A 19276-nucleotide genomic window follows, 5' to 3' on the forward strand; every position below is an offset into this window, starting at 1 on the left:
TAAATAGTCTAAAGGGCAATAGATATAGTCTAAAGGGAAATAGATATAAATAGTGTAAAGAGCAATAGATATAAATAGTCTTAAGGGCAACAGATATAAATAGTCTAAAGGGCAATAGATATAAATAGTTTAAAGGGCAATAGATATAAATAGTCTAAAGGGCAATAGATATAGTCTAAAGGGAAATAGATATAAATAGTCTAAAGAGAAATAGATATAAATAGTCTAAAGGGCAATAGATATAAATAGTCTAAAGGGCAATAGATATAAATAGTCTAAAGGGCAATATATATAAATAGTCTAAAGGGCAATAGATATAAATAGTCTAAAGGGTAATAGATATTGTCTAAAGGGCAATAGATATAAATAGTCTAAAGGGCAATAGATATAAATAGTCTTAAGGGCAATAGATATAAATAGTCTAAAGTGCAATAGATATAAATAGTCTAAAGTGCAATAGATATAAAAAGTCTAAAGTGCAATAGATATAAATAGTCTAAAGGGCAATAGATATAAATAGTCTAAAGTCTATAAATGAATAACAAACCTTGTTCTCATTTTTTAAATGCTGGACATATAAACTAAGTTGTTTATTCTCTTCCAGGTCAAACTGGCGACAAAATCGGAAGCAGGTCGCTGTGTAGATGAAACGTTTTTTCTTGGCGTTTATTATTCACTTAATACGGAAAAACACATGTTCATCATTTGAATCACAGTCAGTAAAAACGTATAGGAAATAGTGTACCTTACTTTATACATCATAGATGTTACTTCAACAGAAAAGATGATTACGTCCTGCGGGTATTTATGTACAGGCTTCAGGAGGTTTGAGCTCGAATTCAAGTCGAACTACTTTTTTTTTCTAGAAAGCTTATATGAACTCATGTCTGTCTGTCTGTCCATGTTTCTGGTAAAAAGTTATGTACACTTTATTTCTTCCGCACCCAATCTCGGATCGAGTTGAAACTTTGCAAAATAATTCATTGGCATACACGAAACATAATCAATACAAAAAAAAAATTAACCGATTAGAAAGTTAATTACTGGAGATAAATTATTTTGTCTGATACCATCAAAGGAAATAAATCCTTCAGTAGTTACATACACGGATTAATAATAAAAATGCATTAAAAAATTTTTCTTATCGTATTAATTAAGAAATCTAAAAGCATGAAATTTCGCTAAACAAAAACAATTGGTAAAAATATTTCTAATCGCACTGATTTATGTTAGTCTAGATCTATTACAAATTAACTAAATTTCCAATCCAAAGTAATTAATACATTAGCATTAGTTATAAGCTTTGTTGTTGTTTTTTTTTAAAGTATATTAGTCTTGGTTTCATTGTAATAAAAAATGTTCAACAAACCATGTAGCGGCTTATGGAAGGAATGTTTTAAAAACTTATGACGCAAGGTTCAGCCATTTTGTAGGTATCAAACCTTGTACACAATGCCATTTATAAAAAAAAAACCACCATCTATATAAACGCCAATTTCTATAAACGCCCATGTCAGACATTTGCTGATTGAATTCTAGCTATAAATAGTAAATTTAAACATTCTTTCTAGACCCGTCTTTAATTCCGCCCTTTTATATATATCTTCATTGCCCAATCATCCATGACACCATCAAAAGTCATGGAAAAATAACTTTTTTTTTCCTGCTAGTTGGACTAGAGTTACACCACGTAACTTCTGCGGTGAAAAAAAAGAGGGGGGGGGAACAAGTTATATATATATATATATATATATATATATATATATATATATATATATATATATATATATATGTAGGGGCGGACTGGTTGCCTTAAATCGGCCCTGGCAATATTAAGTATAATGTGATAGGCATCCATTCACGAGTGTGGCGCCATAATGTGTAACGTACAGAGCGAGTACTGATCACGTGTATGCGTCGGTTGACGTATCGTCTTGTGTTTCTTCATAAAGACAGACTTAGAGGCTATTAGTATATGAAACATAAACAAAGTCTACCGTACTATCGCATTCTTAATTAGTCCGAATACAAAACTTTATGACATGATTATGAAAGTATTTGAAATGAGTACAAGAGTAAGAGTAGACCTAACACTTGAAAGATGAACGAGCAAACTAGTTATTTATTACTCTTATAATTATATTCTTACCTGTGTAGCTTCTTTTTTTTTTATATAATCACAAAGTGTCATTAGTATTGTCAATAATCTTGAAAGTATTACCAAAGATTTCAAAGCCTCAACCACCATGTAGAACAATGCATCATTTAACACGCTGCATCAACATAGCAAACACGTGGCGGGGGTCCATTTTGGGTTCAGAACAGGTCAGGGATGGGGGAGGGAATGATGGTGGTCGAGGGCGTCAATTATGTTGACTTATACACAGGAAACCACAGTTGTACTCTAGCTTGTCGGCCCGTAATGCGGCGCTAAAGACTTTTTATGTAACTTGAACCTATTATTCATAGTGTTTAGAGAGTAGACCTAACTGCTAGTGAACAAACAAAGCCTACGTTGAACGCTGTTTTTCTTTTTAACCAAAGCAATGAAAACTATAAATATTACCGACTTTTCATTTGTAAATAAGCGAGTGGCAACAAGATAATATAGTACACACCAACTAGCGAAATGAAGTAATATTCCTGTAGCATTGAGATTCAATTGAAATAACAAGTTTCCGAAGTCCCATTATTGCAGTAAGGGAATACTTCAAAAATACTCTTAGTGGATGCATCACGGGTATGATCCACTCACACCATAGCGTAAACACAAACATTCAGACTACCTATACAATCCTTAATTAAATGTCACTTAGGAGAGTGTGAATGCAGATAGATTAGACAGACAGACAGACAGATAGATAGATAGATAGATAGATAGATAGATAGATAGATAGTGAGGCGCCTGTTGGATACAGAGGCAGACAAAGTTCCCGAGAGCCACCCTGTATATCAAGAGATAAATTAGCAAGTATAATGGAAGTGTTACTTTCCTTTCCACCATTAAAAAAATGTAAAAAAAGAATAACTTTTCTACTGGGAAAAACTTCGAACTTAAAAGTTTATCGCTCAAGAATGTAAAGTTACTTGTTGTTTTTTTTTATATGTAACAAAATAGTTAATTACCAATAATTAATTGTCTAATTAGTTAATTTTTTGTTAGGTACCGTTGTTTAAAGTTTCAATTTGATCAGAGATTGGGTGTGGGAGAAATCATGTGCAGGAAACCCTACTTATAGAACTATACTTTGGAATAATGAAGAATTAATTTCCTTTGTTGTTGGTATCAAACAAATTAGTTTATAACGAGTAATTATTTGACTAATTAATTATTTTTTAAACACATGTATTGAATGAATTAGTGTGCAAAAGTTTTAACTTGATCTGAGATTGGGCATAAAAGAAAAAACGTGTACAAACTTTTTACCCTACAAGCAGACAGGCAGATAAACACACAGTCAGATAGACAGACTGACAGATACACAGATCGATAGACAGACAGACAGACAGATAAACAGACAGATGGACAGACAGATAAATACACAGTCAGATAGAACAGACAGATCGCTAGACAGAGAGACAGAGAGATAAACAGACAGATAGACAGATAAACACGCAGTCAGATAGACAGACAGACAGTGTGAGTTGATATAGGCTTTGTTAAAAAAAATCCTGGAGAAGAATGATTGACAATTTATCAAAATTTACTTAATGTCTGTCTATACCTAAAATCTTCCAAACCAGTGATTTCCAACATAATCTGAACAGCGGGCCATTTTTTATTAATTAGTATGGCGGGCCACATCAACGACTAGGTACAAAAAGACTAGAAATAACTTTAGTTAGAAACCCTTGCATCTAGTACTTACATTGACTACTAGAATATTTGAAGTTAACCCTTCTATTCTCTACTTAAAATATGAGCAACCGACTCATTTTTTTTTGTCTCTTTTTGGTAAATATTCCCTTCGATCCTCTTACCTCTAGGTGTATTTAAGTTTTTTTTCGCCGCCATATTTGTTATACATATAAATTGTTGTTGTTTTTTTCAAACAGCCACACTTTCTTTACAAAACAAATATGTTGGCTTGTTCTACAAATAAGTAAAGATCCGTTCATTGCACCTGGTAGATTCTACAATCAGATTTTAATTTTACAAATGCTAAATAAAATAAATCAGAAAAAAAATTGAGAGCCCTAATGTAGGTAAAGATCTGTTTTTCAACCATTTTTTTTTTTTTTGGAGGGGAGGGATTTTCTATATTTTGTGCCAAAGTGTCGGCGAGCCGGATGGAACTACGTCACGGCCGAATGAGGGTCGCGGGCCAAATGTGGGTCGCTGACCGAATGTGGCCCGCGGGCCGTACTTTGGGCATCACTGATCTAAACTAATATCACAACATTACATATAAATGATTCTCCCAATGCATTATTAACTTCTACACAAGCTGTTACGGTGGTCTGTTCAGGTGATGATTATCACTTTCTCAACTGACGGCCGATGCATACAGGTCGATGTCAAAAGATAGGAAGTGCCTTCTTGTAATTGATACATGCTAAGACACGAAGAAAAACAGAGTCTATCCTTGTATCTAGAGGGTTATTAATGAACGAGTGCCCATACTTTTATATAAGTTAGTGCATATACATATAGCAAGTATCATTGTCAGTTGACAAGTTTGAATACTTAAAATTAGTGCGGATGTCGTAAAAGTAGGAGATAGCTCTCTTTCTACCCGCCCTATCGCGGTGGCTGAGCGGTAAGGCACTTGTCTTCCGAACCGAAATCTCGGGTTCGAATCTCGGTGAAGACTGGGATCTTTAACTTCGCGATCCTTGGGCGCCCTTGAGTCCACCCAGCTCTAATGGGTACCTGACATTAGTTGGGGAAAATATAGGCGGTTGTTCGTTGTGATGGTCACATTACACCCTCGTTAACCATAGGCCACAGAAACTTATGACCCTAAGATCGAAAGGTCTGAATGGTGTGATAGTTCATGCATGTATATGCATCAGTTTCAGCTCTAGCTGATACTTTCTTTTCCTTTCTCTTGACTAAGGCCGCTTCGTTTCTTTTGCTCTCGGCGAGGTGCGTACCAGCACCCACAGTCTGTCTCCATGCTGTCCTCCCACATACTTTCGTTGATGCCTGTAGTTCTCATGTCTCGCTTGCGGACATCTCTATAGGTTAGTCTTGGGCTTAGTCTTAGAACCTCTTGTAGTGATAGTAGCCACTACTTGTGAAGTGAAGTGGAAACCTCCATATAGTAACATAAAATCAACAATATAAACTCTGTCGACCCTCCTACATAGAGGAGGACAGAACTGAACAGCAACAGGTAGGGTTGAGCAAGAACACTGCTCTCCAGATAGAGATGCTGGATGTACCCCCCTCTTATGCATATAAGTCCAGGAATCAAAACGTAAATCTGTTGGACCCATATGTATTGCAGCGGTTCTCAACATTTTTTAGTTGTTGTTTTTTACGCCCCCCCCCCACTATTGCCCACCATGCGGCGACGTAAGCTCATCTGTTTTTGCAAATACTGTAAAAGTTTGTTCGTATGTTCCTTCAGATTTCAAGAGACTCCACTTCCTAATCCAAGCCTCCCGCAAGACGACGGGGGATGGGAGCGGGCAGGGTATGAAGCCGGGACCATGAAGACCACCTAACGACAGTCCAGCGCGCATACCGCGCGACATGACAACCTGGTTATAAAATTGTAGTCTGATGCAAATATCTGATATATTTGCCAAAAGCAGTATGTTTAATCACGAAACCAAATTTTGGCTTATACTAAATAAAAAATAAATGAAATTTTACCTTCAATTATTTACCTTATATCGAGTTAATTAATTTAATTCTAGCTTTTATATAGCGCTACCTTCATGCTTATAGTATGCTCAGAGCGCTATGGTCCAATCTCATTTGTGGACCAGTATGGGGTAGGGGGTATCTGGCATAATCTGGGAGAAGCCTTTTCCGTGCTGCCCTTAGTTCGTTCAGTAAACACAACTCTGCTTGAGTCGGGTGTCGAACCTCGAGCCCCCGTCAATGGTAGCCAAGTCAAGCCAAGTTCAATCGTACTTCGCCTCTCTACCACGCAACCCACCATTATCAACATATTCATCTTTTAGACTTATGTGACAATTTCAAAAGCAGGATGCAGCATGATAAACAGCTCAAGCCAATGTATTTACGTCGCTACAAAAGTGTTGCTTCATTTTGTGTATAAAGTGAATGTCATTGTGAAGGCTGAACTTGTTTCTGTTTCACCAGATCAGCAATTTTAGGGCAATCTGAACAATATTAGAACGCATGTCTTCTTCTGCATCAAGTCTGGTTCTGTTGGAAAATTCTGTTTCGCATAGATTTGTTTTTGGACATTAATCTTATTTAAGATGACAAAAGATGTCAAACAGGGGATTTTTTTACGTAGTTCATTTTTACCGTTATAAAGTGCTGCCAACTGTGGTTTTCTTCTGTAATTAAAAACTTTAATTCCTCAAGATGAATACAAGATAACTTTTCAAAGCGTTTCAGTAGGGCAAGGAGTAGGGAAGAAGTGGCTATCTTGGTCAATGTTTACATGATTGTTTCTTAAAAGGAAAAAAAAAAGTTCACTAAGGGTTCTAGGCGAGAGTCTTTAATGGGACTAATTCAACTTACACCACGTCTGTCAAGTACGATTTCTTTCCCTTGCTCAAGATACCAAACAAAATAATGAATTACCAATAGTTAATCAACTAATTGGTTAATGTCTTTCTCATTGATTCTTGTGTTGTCAAGTAAAAGAAATAATTGTGCAAAATTTCAGTTTAATCCTAGATTACGTGTGGGAGAATTAGTGTGTACAAACTTTTTGCCAGACAGACAGACGAAGTGAGTTGATATAAAGATTAAACTGACTAAAACTTGTCACTCTTTTTTTTAAAAATACAAACGGTTTCAAACAGTAGATATAAGGGAAGGAATGTTTTTTTTTTTTCATTTGGTCTTGAAAGCTTCGATTAATTCCCTTTGTATGTCCACTCATAAGTCAACTAGGAAAATACCGGTATCGGTTATTTCTTAATACGATACCATGATATATATATTATTTAAAGTAAACAGTTTCAATTTTGTAGATGATTATAAAAGAAAAAAGAAAATTGTTTTCTAATGTTACCATATAATGTAGTGTTACACTGCGTGTAACTATTATGATATATCACTGGCGGATCCAGGGGGGGGGGCGGTAGGGGCGATCGCCCCCCCCACTCGGCCGACCCCCCCCCTCGGGGGGGGGGGGTAGCGGACGAGTTTTAATATAGAATTCACACAATTTGTATACAAATTTATTACTTATGTTAATAATATATACTAATTATTTATATTTCAACCTATTTTTTTATTATTTCGCCCCCTCCTCTAGTATGTTGACCGATTTGGTGGGGTCGGGAGGGGGCAATGGTATCAATCCCGCCCCCCCCATACACTTTCGAGTGGGGGGGCGGTCCAATTTATTTGTAGAAATCACAGCTTGCTAACAGAATCAATTAAATATCTATATGATTAAAACTTGTTATTGATATTTTAACCGATCTTTATATTATGTCGTTCCCTGTTTACCGTTTGGGGGGGGGCGAATACCTCTACTGCCCTTCCCACCTAAACCATTTGAGTGGGGGGGGGGCGGTCCTACTTTTATGGAGAAATCATAGTTTGTGAACATAATTAGTTGAATTAATCTATAAATTTTATATTATGTCGCTCCCTTTCTGGTATCTTGGTCGATTCGGTGGGGTTGGCGGGAGGGCGATTGCATGTACTGCCCTTCCCACTCTAGCCCTCTGAGTGGGGGGGGGGCGGCCCTATTTTTATGGAGAATCATAGTTTGTGAACAAAATTAGTTGAATATCTATATAATATAAACTACGTATTGATATGTGAACCCATTGTATATTATGTCGTACCATACTCTAATCTCAAATTTTATCATTAGTAAATTTAAATGAAAAAGGGTTGCACCAGGTGGGAAGGGCGATATATGCAATTGCATTTCCCCCATCGGACAAACCAATACTTTTTCTTTTAGTATTATAGTTTAGAAATTACAAAATGTAAAAAATCTGCCACTAATATAATTTATATATACTATAAATTAAATTCTTATATCGAGTCGCCCTACTTCTACCGCCCCTCCCATTTCCAGAGTTTATGTAATTTCACATGAATTTATCATAATTATTTTAAGAAAGATTTTGCATTGGAAAAGTTAGAATTTAAACGAAATTTTTCAGTATAAGAATCATGATTGAGATGAGTTCTAAACCGAAAAATGTACATTTATAGTCGCCTTTTCCCAACATTTACTCAATCGGATATTTTTCTAGTTAAATAAATTTGGGACTATAACTCACAACTTATACTACAATGTTATTGAATATTATTTATCGAATAATTTTTTTTCAGCTGCGATCCTCAAAGCCAAAATGTAAATATGTGGGGTATCTTATCTTTTCAAGGAACAAATCGGTTTTATTTGCAATGTATTAAGGGCCTATAACTTCATATTAGAATATCTTTCAAGTACAATATTATTCAAAAGGTCCTTTTTTTTAATAGTATGAATAATGAGCTTTATGTCAGGAGAATGCGTTTCAGCAGTGAAAAATGCCAGAAAACACTTTTGGCGTCGGGGCTTCGCCCCGAACTCCATTGATGAATAATGAGCTGTAGATGTCAGGAGAATGCGTTTCTGCAGTGAAGAATGCAAGAAAACGCTTTTGTCCTTTCGGGCTTCGCCCCGAACTCCATTGATGAATAATGAGCTGTAGATGTCAGGAAAATGCGTTTCTGCAGTGAAGAATGCAAGAAAACGCTTTTGTCGTCGGGGCTTCGCCCCGAACTCCATTGATGAATAATAAGCGTAGATGTCAGGAGAATGCAGTTCTGCAGTAAAGAATACAAGAAAATGCTTTAAGCGTCGGGGCTTCGCCCCGAACTTCATTGATGAACAATAAGCTGTAGATGTCAGGAGAATGCGTTTCTGTAGTGAAGAATAGAAGAAAATGAAATGCTTTTGTTGTCGGGGCGAAGCCCCGAACTTCATTAATGAATGATGAGCTGTAGATGTCAGGAGAATGCGTTTCTGCAGTGAAGAATGCAAGAAAACGCTTTTGGCGTTGGGGCTTCGCCCCGAACTTTATTGATGAATGATGAGATGTAGATGTCAGGAGAATGCGTTTCTGCAGTGAAGAATGCAAGAAAACGCTTTTGTCGTCGGGGCTTTGCCCCAAATCCCACTAGGGAACCTTATAGCGTTGCTCCACTTTTTCGGCGAAGGTTGAGAAATGCTGCTTTTTAAAATTCTCATATATATATATATATATATATATATATATGTGTGTGTGTTTGTGTGTATGTGTATGTGTGTTCTGTACACACGTTTATGCATAGGGTTAGGGTTTACTGGGCGTTAGGGTTAGGGTTTGGAAAAAAATCGCCCCCCCCCCCACTCCAAAGTTCTGAATCCGCTAGTGTGATATATTAATGTATCTATAATGTCTCTTTTTCTCTCTCTGGACTCGGGAAATCATTGCAAAATCGAATTAGATGGCTGCAGGGGATTGCCAGAAAGTACTGGTCTTACCAATCTCACCCCACCTACGGGGCTCAAAAGCCGAATTTTTTCGTTAGTTTTTTCACCCTTAGCCTTAGACCTTACAGGAACATATAGAAAGCAGTGTGGCTATTAACCTGTAGCTATGGGGGTAGGTTTGTGGGCAGCAGGGCGTGTCCACAGGCCGATGGGCCTCACATCTTGGGACCAAACCTCCTCTGAGACCCTTACCTGAAGTTTCACAGCCTCAGTTTTCATCTGTCACCACGAGGAGGTACTGCATAGGACTTGCTGTGGAGAGGCTATGTGCTGGCAAGAGACTTACAAAATTGCTCCCCTTTCACAGATGCTAGCCATCAGGGGCAACAAGTGAAGCTACCACACTAGACACTTCACACAGCCTTTAAGTAGATACATTAGGTTTTATCTTGTATAGGAAATAAGGAAAAGAATAAGCGCGCCATTGTACTGATCAAGATCTATCCGAGGTAAAGAACAAATCCATTATTGAAAAGATCATTCTAGATTATTAAAAAAGATCATTCTTAGTTATTGAAAAGATTATTCTTGAATATTGAAAAGATCATTTTTGATTAGTGAGAAGATCATTCTTGGTTATTAAAAAGATTATTCTTGATAATTTAAAAGATCGTTCTTATTATTGAAAAGATTATTCTTGATTATTGAAAAGATCATTCTTGGTTATTGATATAATCATTCTTGGTTATTGAAAAGATCATTCTTATTATTGAAAAGATTATTCTTGATTATTGAAAAGATCATTCTTGGTTATTGATATAATCATTCCTGGTTATTGAAAAGATCATTCTTATTATTGAAAAGATTATTCTTGATTATTGAAAAGATCATTCTTGGTTATTTATATAATCATTCTTGATTATTGAAAGGATTATTCTTGATTATTGAAAAGATCATTCTTGATTATTGAAAAGATCATTCTGGGTTATTGAATAGATCATTCTTGATCATTGAAAAGATTATTCTTGATTATTGAAAAAATCATTCTTGATTATTGAAAAGAATATTTTTGATTATTGAGATAATCATTTTTGGTTATTGAAAAGATCATTCTTGATTATTGAAGATATAATTCTTGATTGTTGAAAAGATCATTCTTGGTTATTGAAAAGATTATTCTTGATTATTGAGATAATCATTTTTGGTTATTGAAAAGATCATTCTTGATTATTGAAGAGATAATTCTTGATTGTTGAAAAGATCATTCCTGGTTATTGAAAAGATTATTCTTGATTATTGAAAAGATTATTCTTGATTATTGAAAAAATCATTCTTGATTATTGAAAAAATCATTCTTGATTATTGAAAAGATCATTCTTTGTTATTGAAAAAAACATCATTGGTTATTGAAAAGAACATTTTTCTTTTTTTTTTTTAAATATTATCTTGTTTATTAAAAAGATCTCTCTTAAAATACAAAACCAAAAACCTAAACAAAATACTGAGAAAGACACAAAAATAAAGGCACATTCCTTGTTCCATAGCTCAAATATCACAATGATTGAAATTGTACAGACAGAGGTCAAATAATCAAAACATGATCATCCACTCTAGATTTGTCTCCCTTGTATGACTCGGACCAGGGAAACACCAGTGTCAATACAAGCCTCGCGAGACTAATATTACATATGTTTACACAAATTATACGCTTATTGAGTTTACAAGACTAAATAAATAATAAAAGTATATTGTCTGTTTGGAATTTATTAAACAGCTTTACTGATTACCTTAAACTAAGAAGAATAAAATTTATTTGTATCTAAAATTCTTTAGACCACTAACAGCTAGTCAATGTAAAAAAAAACTAACAGACAAGAATAGTTCACCGTACTGCAACAGGGGCTGCCACCACACTAGTAGCTTTATGCCTCTCTCCCTCTCTCTCTGACCTCCCGTTGACCCCACTAACGCTGACCTATTTAGCCCCAGAACAGGTACATGAAGGGGCGTAATTTAAGGAGGAGACTCCTAGGCTAGGCGACGACACAGGATCTGACACACTCACATCAAAACACACATACACAGAATAAGGTAATATTATTATTTATTTTTTTTGCATTTCTACATAATAGCGTTTTGAATTGATTTAATCGTTACTTTTTCAATATAAACAAATTCATCTATTAGCGTGTTTAAATCTTAGCTTTCACTTAGTTGAAATAACAAAAAAAAAAAATTGGTACTATGTTGGTTGCATAGGTCCACAACTGGTCCGACTAGGCTTGCTATTTTATTAATTAATACTTCACTTCAACAAACCCAAGAATAAGGAAACACAAGACCGTCTAGCGATGTGAACACAATACAAATGACCTTGACACTGCTATCAACGCGTTCCTTGCGTAGCCCTGCCTCCGATGTCAGCTCTGACTCAACATTCTTCTTTTATTCCTTTGTCTTCTCTTCTCTACGACATCCTTACCCGTGGTTACATCAGAAAATATTCAGCCAATACAAACACACACACTAATAACAACGTAAGCTTAAAACTGTAACAGTTCAATTACAAACAAAATAAATAAATATATATATATATATATATATATATTATAAATAAATAGTTTCTATATATTTAAAAAAGCACAGATTGTCTTATTAAAAGAGTTGAACATGTACAGCCATTTCTAAGAATACTGTCAGATTCTAGCTTTACATTCATCCCAGCTTTAGCTTAACATTCAATGTTTACACTCATCCTAACTTAACACCCATCCTAGCTTTACGCTCATCATAGCTTTACCATTTACACTCGTCCTAACTTTGCATTCAATCTGGCATTACACCCACCATAACTTAACCATCACCCTAACTTAACCATCACCCTGACTTTACACTCAGCCTGACTTTACACTCACCCTAGCTTTACACTCACCCTAGCTTTACACTCACCCTAGCTTTACACTCGTCCTAGTTTTACACGCTTTCTAGTTTTACACTCACGCTAGCTTTACTGACATGTTTTGATATCACTTTTCTGTGTAAATTCAACAAGATTTATGATTTATAAAGCGACATAAATGATAGAACTATATTTTATTCTATATAATATTTCGAATGTACAATGTGAATGTAATGTGCGTATCTGTGATTTTTTGGTTTTGTTTCAGTTAAGACACGATATATTTTTGTTTCTCACTTCTGGACACCAGTTTTGACTCAACTAAAATGTCTCTGGAAACATTTGTTCTTGGATCTTTACTACACAGCGTGGCAGCTGGTGGGTTGTATTTGTATAATAGTTTTAATAATAATAAGTCTAATTAATGATTTTATGAGGTACCGGTATAGTATGGTCTATCTGCTTTGTTGTATTTTTTTAATACTAATTACAAGTCAAAATTAGGCATGTGTGTGTTGCCTATACGAAGGATTAAATAGTATGAGTCTAATTCTTTTAACACAAATCATGGCCCACTTGCCACAGATGTACTATATGCACCTTATACTATCCACACAGTATATGATCAAGATATTATCCATTCAGTATATGATCAAGATATTGTCCATTCAGTATATGATCAAGATATTGTCCATTCAGTATATGATCAAGATATTGTCCATTCAGTATATGATCAAGATATTGTCCATTCAGTATATGATCAAGATATTGTCCATTCAGTATATGATCAAGATATTGTCCATTCAGTATATGATCAAGATATTGTCCATTCAGTATATGACCCAGAAATCTATATTCTTTCTATCTATCTATCTATCTATCCATCTATCTATCTGAAATATGTATATGTCTATCTACCTACCTCCTGTAAATGTGACAATCCGTCCCATGAGCAAAAACAATCAACGTCAATAAATTAGACGAAATTCATTTTTATGTCCTATTAATCGACCTGAAAAGGGGTGTGCCAACTTTGCTCTACCCCACCTGTTTTATATTATTCACCTTCCCAAGATTCACCGCCATTTACTATTCGCCAGCTTGACCATTTGGACAACGTCTTTATTGTTTTATTCAACTGAGCTCTCCATCAATAGCGCGAGACGATCTGAGCTCCTTTCGTCTTGCGAGGTGGCAAGACTATCCGTGACCTCCGTGAAGGTGCCGGACTATCCCCTCCTCTTTGTCTAGACGTCACGCTTGACCTCTGGCCAGGTTTTCGTAAGACTATAACTTGCGAATAAGTAAGAGGCGCTAATCTTGACCGAATACCACCGGCACCTTCGACATAGAAAGCCATCCCTCACGGAGGTCAAGATAGCACAATGCCATTGCATATCATGACATATCACATGATCTATCACATGCTTTCCATGACCAATCCCACTATCCGCCATAGCACCATACAAATCTTCAATTTGTTCAGTCAGTTTCTCTGTTTACTATAGAACGTTGAGGGTGTGTTCATATCAAGATGAATGTTTGTTGTGTGTGTATGTGCTGGAGTGTATTTATTTATTCATAAGAGAGTGACACTCATATAACTTCTTCTTTCAGAATCTGGCGATGATAACAATGCAGGAGGCATCTACCTTGCCACAATATTGGTGGTCCTTTTGGTAATAGGAGTGATCCTCTTCTTGGTCAGACGTTCTTCTTCAGATTACAACTACAAAGGGGTGTCCAGTGCTAAATATGGGATGAAGAAAAACCAGTCCGACTAGTGATGTTCAGATTTACGGTCACGGTTGTTGTGCATTAATTACATTTGTGTTCAAATATATTAGAGAAAACATTACTTTTTATTTTTAAAATTGTTTGTAAAATAATTATATTATTACTTTTGTTACACACTTCGGACCTCATGAGAATTTTTTAATATATTAAACATTTCTTTATTTATAATCTAACTATGCTACCTGCATCTGCAAACCGGACATTTTGAGTGGAACTGTAGTACGAATGTTATACTCATTTCTTCTAGGAAATAAAGATATATATATTACTATTATTATTATTATTACCGTTATTATTATAGATATGAACTACAGTTCATTTTCTGGAACTGTCAGATCGAATATAAATAGATGGAAGGAAACGCCATTCAATGTAGTGTCTTTATCATCGTCCACTGAGGAATTTTCTGATGATGTGACAGGTCTGCAGCAGTACTGCCCACTGATAAGTAAGAGAATCTTCCTAAGGATGTTTAAAGTTTTGAAAGATTTGCCTGCAAAGTTACTTGTCATTATTCCATCCGTTGATATAACGACAGAGTATATCATTATTTAAATGGCTTCTGGATTATATTTTAAAAGCTATCTGCAGAAAACTCAAAAACTTATTTCTAGAATTGAAATTTGTGTTCGGAACAAGCTGAAATTAGAATCATTATTTATTTTTCCTGACAACACAAGAATCAATAAAAATAATTAAACCAATTATTTCATTAACTATTGATAATAAATTGTCTTGTTTAGTATCTCAAACAAGGAAAAGAAATAGTTCTTGACTGAAGTGGTGCTATAAGCTGAATTAGTTCCCTAATAGGCTACCGTCCCAGGCCTAGTGAAAACAAACATAAAATAAAAACAGTAATAACTAAACAATCTTCCATGATCATAGATTATTCACTAGCAGAGTGGTTATCGCGTTTGCTTGGGAAGCCTGAGAAGGTTTTAGCCCACAAGTTTGAATTCCGGTCGTTTCCTTTTAAAAAAAAACATTTAAAAAGCGATCACCCATATACCTCGTTCTTTCTCCCCCTACCCCTTACCAACTCGCTCAGACAGGTGATAGGATTATAACGTATTGAGAAAGCTAAAAGCATGACATTGCGCTAAACAAAAACAGTTGGTAAATAAATATATTTCTAATCGCACAGATTTATTATTGTTAGTCTAGATCTATTACATACCGGTATTAAAACCCATCCTAAATTTCCCATATTTAAATTTCAAACTCTTTTAATTGTTTGTAATCCTGATGTTTTCTGTTTTACTATAAGGGACATCTTCCTATTCAAGTCAGAACTTCTTAGAACCTGGACAGCGGATCTCAAAAACGGCTCCAACGATTTTCCTAGAAATTTAGCAGTTGGTGTTTTTAATTTTTTTAAAGTAAAAAAAAAAAAAAAAAAAAAATTTGCGAGAGAACTTGGATAGATCTAGATCCAGCATCGGTTTTGAAAGACCTCTCGCGTTCTGAAAGGTTTATCGCGTTCGGGAATGTTCGGATGCAAGGCTTTATTCATTTAAGCGTTTAATAAATTAATGTTCAGGAAAATTTTGTGCATTAATTCTAAGTCTAGATCTAAAGGCCTTTCAATGGAATATTATAAAGTGTAGTAGATCTATACACTCGCTTACTCAGGATTCTTTATGAGGTGGAATTGAGAGAAGGGGGCGAGGTATAAATGTTCCATTGTTTTTTTTTAATCTAACAATCATTAGTTATCAGGAGAAAATCAATCGCTCTATAAGTTGTATAAAGAAAGTATTGCATTTTTAAGGATATTTTTTTTTATTTCTCTTATTTTAAATTATACATTACATTCCGTTTTAGCAGAAGAGAATTTACGTCAAGCGAGTATCCACGAATCAATCAAAGTCGCGAATGCTAATGAGAAATTTAAACTCTGCTACGTCATTGGTTTTATTGACTGATTCAGGCAGCCCGCTCCAATCAGTCACATGGTCTATTGGCTTTAGGGAAGAAGAAGCAACCAATTATGGCTGTAAATGTGCCATTATGTTTCTGCCTGATTATCTTATTTTTTTGTTTGTTTGAAAGTTATGGTTTAGTGACACACCAAACTCATGGAACTTGACAACTCGGGTTTCAAATAGTGTTATACTTTATTAAATCTAATGAAATAACTCCCAAATACTGTACATTTGGCAACATGAAACCTAACTTGTATAATAGCTGTACTGCAGTTAACCATATTAATGTACTGTACTCAATACAGACCGTTTCGTCCAGAGTTATCACTGTTTGTGTTCTATTGAACTCTTCTGTTATAGAGTCCCCCACTACTCGACTCTTCTGTTATAGGGTCCCCACTACTCGACTCTTCTGTTATATAGTCCCCCACTACTGAACTCTTCTGTTATAGGGTCCACCACTACTGAACTCTTCTGTTATATAGTCCCCCACTACTGAACTCTTCTGTTATATAGTCCCCCACTACTGAACTCTTCTGTTATATAGTCTCCCACTACTGAACTCTTCTGTTATATAGTCCCCCACTACTGAACTCTTCTGTTATATAGTCCCCCACTACTCGACTCTTCTGTTATATAGTCCCCCTATACTGGACTCTTCTGGTATATAGTCCCCCACTACTGAACTCTTCTGTTATATAGTCCCCCACTACTGGACTCTTCTGTTATATAGTCCCCCACTACTGAACTCTTCTGTTATATAGTCCCCCACTACTGAACTCTTCTGTTATATAGTCCCCCACTACTGAACTCTTCTGTTATATAGTCCCCCACTACTGAACTCTTCTGTTATATAGTCCCCCACTACTGAACTCTTCTGTTATAGGGTCTCCCACTACTGAACTCTTCTGTTATAGGGTCCCCCACTACTGAACTCTTCTGTTATAGGGTCCCCCACTACTGAACTCTTCTGTTATAGGGTCTCCCACTACTTAACTCTTCTGTTATAGGGTCTCCCACTACTGAACTCTTCTGTTATATAGTCTCCCACTACTGAACTCTTCTGTTATATAGTCCCCCACTACTGAACTCTTCTGTTATATAGTCTCCCACTACTGAACTCTTCTGTTATATGGTCCCCCCACTACTGAACTCTTCTGTTATATAGTCTCCCACTACTGAACTCTTCTGTTATAGGGTCTCCCACTACTGAACTCTTCTGTTATATAGTCTCCCACTACTGAACTCTTCTGTTATATAGTCTCCCACTACTGAACTCTTCTGTTATATAGTCTCCCACTACTGAACTCTTCTGTTATATAGTCTCCCACTACTGAACTCTTCTGTTATATGGTCCCCCCACTACTGAACTCTTCTGTTATATGGTCTCCCACTACTGAACTCTTCTGTTATATGGTCCCCCCACTACTGAACTCTTCTGTTATATAGTCTCCCACTACTGAACTCTTCTGTTATATAGTCCCCCACTACTGAACTCTTCTGTTATATAGTCCCCCACTACTGAACTCTTCTGTTATAGGGTCTCCAGCTACTAGACTCTGCTGATAATAATAATAATAATAATTGTTATTATCCATAAAGAGATTTGTGAATCACACCAAACAAACATGATAACTATAGAAAACCAAAATATACATTTACACCAGACCATCGAAGTAGAACGACAAGCAGTCCTTTCTAGATGATCCCGTCTTTATTCACGTGGAATAGATCACACCGGCAGACTTAAGAAGGGACGCTTCTCAGTACGTTGGCATCTGTGTGGGCTAGTGACACAGGTGTCACTGCTTGTACTGACAGTTCATTTATAACAATTGGTAGATCCTTTACTTTGTGGACAGACTCTAAAGCATGGTAACGGCTGCCTGTGTTAAAAAAAATCTTCCTTTTTTTGAAATCTAAAATATATCATGTTTTAATTAAAATGGTAAATTAACCATAGTAGTTATATATATATATATATATATATATATATATATATATATATATATATATATATATATATATATATATATATATATATATATATATATATATATATATATATATATATATATATATATATATATATATATATTACATATATGGGTCTAAGGATAAATATATAACAGCATTTAGAGCTGCTTCTCCCAGGAGCCTGAAGTAATACAGAGAATACATCTAAAGGGAATTAACCGAAACATTCGATACTTTATTTAAATAAAAGAGTTGTATCCCCTGTAGCAGAGATCAAACACTTTATTACACTTAGTTTTTTGAGCTGCTTCTCCCAGGAGCCTGAAGTAGTATAGAGAATACATTTAAAGGGAATTAACCGAAACATTCGATAGTTTATTTAAATAAAGAGTTGTATCCCCTGTACCAAAGGTCTGACACTTTATTACACTTAAGTTAATAATTTTTAAAATAATATATTAAAGGATCCTATTCCCAACAATAAACGGATAGCTTGTTGTTAGATAATAAAATTCAATAATAAGTTTTTGAGAGAGCTAATTATTCTTAAACAAAGAGTCATTCATTTATATAGAATGTAGTGATTATGAAAAATAAAAGCAAAATAAAAAGCAAGCTATCTTTATTCATACCAACAAAGAAACCAAAGAGATTTAATACAGTAAAGTAAAGTTCCATTTTCAGACCTTGCGACCTATAGGGCAGACGATGTCAAGGTCATCCGTTTCTTTGACCATGGGTTAACGAGCATACACAGAAACCATGACATACTAGATTGACACAAAACATCAGGCTTTCTGTCCATGGCTGTTGCAAGAGAGGATTTGAACCACTCAATAGTTCTTACCGCTGGTTTTCCTATCCATTTTCTATAATGAATGTTTTCCGGCGGATGTTTTAATGAGGTTGAGATAAGAGTAACCCCTGCACCTTGTTCTTATTCGTTGATGTCATCCCTTAGCTGTTATGTGACCGAGTCTGAGACGCCATCACTCCGCCATTCACAAAGACTCAATATGAACCTGATGATAAAAAAAAATAACATAGCATTAAAATGTGTACATAAAGTTTTCTAGGTGAGTTATTTGTAA

General features: G+C 35.4%; 2 long non-coding RNA genes across 5 annotated transcripts in view; one reads left to right on the forward strand and one right to left on the reverse strand.

Annotated features, from left to right (window-relative positions):
• Positions 1-609: 609 nt before the first annotated feature.
• LOC106061227 (uncharacterized) lies at positions 610-14341 on the forward strand. Of its 2 annotated transcripts, none has more exons than XR_008777997.1 (4): positions 610-715; positions 11579-11675; positions 12752-12861; positions 14101-14341. It is a non-coding gene; the product is annotated as an uncharacterized LOC106061227 (long non-coding RNA). The 2 variants fall into 2 exon arrangements; XR_008777996.1 differs by having other exon boundaries at positions 612-715; positions 11574-11675.
• A 3294-nt stretch (positions 14342-17635) lies between these two features.
• The window catches only part of LOC106062709 (uncharacterized), a 78848-nt gene continuing 77207 nt past the window's right edge, over positions 17636-19276 (reverse strand). For all 3 annotated transcript variants that reach the window (XR_008777993.1, XR_008777994.1, XR_008777995.1), the window contains 2 exons: positions 19033-19207; positions 17636-17770 (listed from right to left, as the gene is read on the reverse strand). This is a non-coding gene — a long non-coding RNA (uncharacterized LOC106062709). The remainder of the gene's footprint in view (positions 17771-19032; positions 19208-19276) is intronic.

The sequence above is a fragment of the Biomphalaria glabrata genome, chromosome 5, assembly GCF_947242115.1.
Source record: "Biomphalaria glabrata chromosome 5, xgBioGlab47.1, whole genome shotgun sequence".
In the NCBI taxonomy this organism is placed as follows: domain Eukaryota; kingdom Metazoa; phylum Mollusca; class Gastropoda; family Planorbidae; genus Biomphalaria; species Biomphalaria glabrata.